Below are 3,156 nucleotides of genomic sequence, written 5' to 3' on the forward strand. Positions count from 1 at the left end.
TTGTGTGGGGCAAGGTGTGTGCCACTGCCGTTCTTGCAAGAAACGGTTTAGTCTCCTCGTTGCAAGAAAGGGCTCTTATCTGTGGATCCTAAGCAGAGACGGCATCTTCCTCCAGCCCAGGTTTAGAGTGCTTAACAATGAGGGGTGGAGCTTAGGACACATCCCTCTTCAGCATGTGCTACTGGCTATGTAAAGCAGATCCCTGCCTAGTTTGCTGGCTTTTGTGGGTCCCATTCTTAAGCACCTATCTTTCCCCATACGTTATACTAGGCACCTAACTCAGATTTTGCGCATTCCACTAGGTGGCTAGCAACCTCAAAGTTAGGCATAGCAACACCTAAGTTCCTTGGTAGCTTTGAGCCTTAACCTCTCTACCTGTTTTTTCCCCTATCTATAAAATACCTACGGTCACAGGTCAGGGCAACCGCAGCTGTATTTCCCCTCAGTGGTTCAGCAAGAGCACTTGCTCTTGGCTTCCAGCTCTCCAAATATTGCCTTTCCGGGTTGAGACCTGTGTGTGTGTGTGTGTCTCCTGTGTGACCAGGGTGGGTATTCCTAGGTTGCATAGTTCCCTGCCTTCACTGTGTATTTCCCAGCACAGACAGCTTGCCCAAGGACACTTGCTTATTTTCTCTTCAGAGAATAACCAGGATTATCAACAGACACCAGTACCACCCACATCTTTCTAAACAAGCCTACTTTATACATAAGGTAAAAAGCACTACAGAGAGATCATTAAAAACAATAAAAGAACCTAGATGCACCCTCATCCTGACATGGATTCTGGCAGGAGCAGTCCTTCAAACCCCACATCAGGCAATTCAGTGTGGTTACAAGTTTATCACAGCTTCAGCTCAGACCAAGCACAGTCCACCCTTTATACAAATCAGGGTTCTTTGATCTAGAGTTTTCCAAAGCAGGTAATTAGTACACAGTAGGTCTCCCTCCCCAGAGCATACCATCAAAAGGTTTTGCATTCCCCTCATGTCAAGGTACTTTCTAGAAAAATCCACTTCACATGTATTGTTCCAAAATGCCCTGAATGAGATTGCATTCATCTTGTCTTCTGCTAAAGAGATTCCATACTATCTCACAATAGTACATTTAAAAAATTGCATTTCTAATGCACTATACATCTAAGGTATTACCCCTAATTCAGTAAGGTTTTAACTTAAAATTTCATTCAGGATATTTGAGTATATTGTCAGTCTGTCACAACGTACCTCAGGTCAAATCCTTCTTGCCTGGCACATACCAGTAGTCATGTTGACAGCAGTGAAACTACATGCATGAGTAAGGTACGCATGATTTACCCCTGCAGGTCAGCCTCTCACATTAAAGCTTCTATAGAAAAGTGAGCAAAACTTATGACTTTTTGTCATCTTGGTTTTAGAGCAGGGGTTCAAACTGGGGCTTGCGACTTCTCAGGGGGACATGAGGTTATTACATGGGGGAGGGTGGGGTCAGAAGCTGTCAGCCACCACCCCCAACCCCTACTTGACCTCCAGCATTTATAATAGTGTTAAATATTTTAAAAGTGTTTTTAATTTATAAAGGGGGTCACACTCTTGCTATTTGACAGGGATCATCAGCAAAAAAGTTTGAGAGCCACTCTATTAGAGCAAATAGATTGCCCCAGTGACCTTTTTTTTTTTTTTTAAAAAAAGCCCTATTGATTTTTTAATTTTCCTAAACTTTGCTATATATATAAAAGGGTATTCTAAAATGGGTTACTATAAGGTCCTGCTTGCTCAAAAGAATCATATTATATTGCCTTTTTTTTTTTTTTTTTTTGAAAGGCCACAATTCCATGAAACCATGTGCAGCAGGAGTTCCCAAACTGGTATGCGTACCCCTGGGGTTACACAAGACATCACTGGGTTGGGGGAGGAGGGTATGTGGGAGAAATTGCATAATGGTGGCTTTATTTTATTTATTGCATTTTCATAAGAGGCTACTCAGATGAAGCTTTAAAACTCTGGGAATTTGTTATATAAAATACGGTAGTTAACTTACTTCAAGATGTACCCGTGAGACACACAGATACAGAGATGCTGACATAGAAAGCCTTCAATAACTTTACAGCATAGGTTTGGTTTCCCAGCAACTGTCCAGTCTAACTGAGCTCAGAACTTAGGTTGGGGTTTTTTGGTTGTATATGTTGCACTATAACAATATCTGTATGAAACAGTAAAATATGGACCAATGGCGGAAGACAGGTAGTGCTAAGAGCACACAGTATCTGTGAGAAGGGTAGGGATACATAGGCAGGTGGTAGACCTGGAAGGGGGTAAGCAATAAGAAAAGTTTGGGAACCGCTGTAGAGTGTTTCAATGCTTACGTGATCTCTGAAGAGCTTGCCAAAAATGTACATTTTATTTTAAAATACAAAGGAAATTAAGTCAGACTTGGTATTTCTTCAGCTTTTTCCTTCCAGATATTTATAAATACTCCATGAGTTTTCAATGTAAGCCTCTTTTGTAACTTGGAATCAAATAATGGCTCCAGACTTGTGAATGGGACAGAAAATCCCCTTTCCCCGGTGAAGTTGACAAGTTGTAATAGTTATTACTGTAGTGTCTAGGGACTAACCAAGAAACAGGGTCCCATGGTGCTAAACACTGTACAAACTGAGTAATAAGTAGTCCCTACTCCACAGAGCTTACAAAGGGGTGGGGCCAGGGAAGGAGATATAGAAGCAGAATGATAGCCAGCAAACAAATGCCACTATTTATTTGGGTGAGACTTTGTAAGGAGGAGATGCACTAAACAGAAAGGGAACAGGGTCAGGGCGATAGGAGGAGGGGAACACAGAAGGGGCAGGTGAAATGAAGCTAAGCCAAAGAGACTGAAAGAGGAGGGGATAGGTGGGGCAAATAGCCAATCGTCACTGAAGAGAGGATGTCCTGTCAAAACAACTGGTATCACTCTGTGGATCTCTGCTTTAGCTCTTTCTGCAGCTGCTGTGCCAGCTTCAGTCTCTGGCAGACTCCTCCCTGCAGTTTTTCCCCAAGGTCACCCGGAGGAATGAGAGAAGGCAGCCATATGGGTCTTAGTTCCCCCTACAGGGCACTGTCCCCTGTAGTTCTGGGAAGGGTGAATGCAGGATGTGCATTGTGGGTCTGGCTGGGCCCCCATTTTACCCCCTCCCCATAT

Source organism: Malaclemys terrapin, chromosome 1 (genome assembly GCF_027887155.1).
Source record: "Malaclemys terrapin pileata isolate rMalTer1 chromosome 1, rMalTer1.hap1, whole genome shotgun sequence".
NCBI classification, from domain to species: domain Eukaryota; kingdom Metazoa; phylum Chordata; order Testudines; family Emydidae; genus Malaclemys; species Malaclemys terrapin.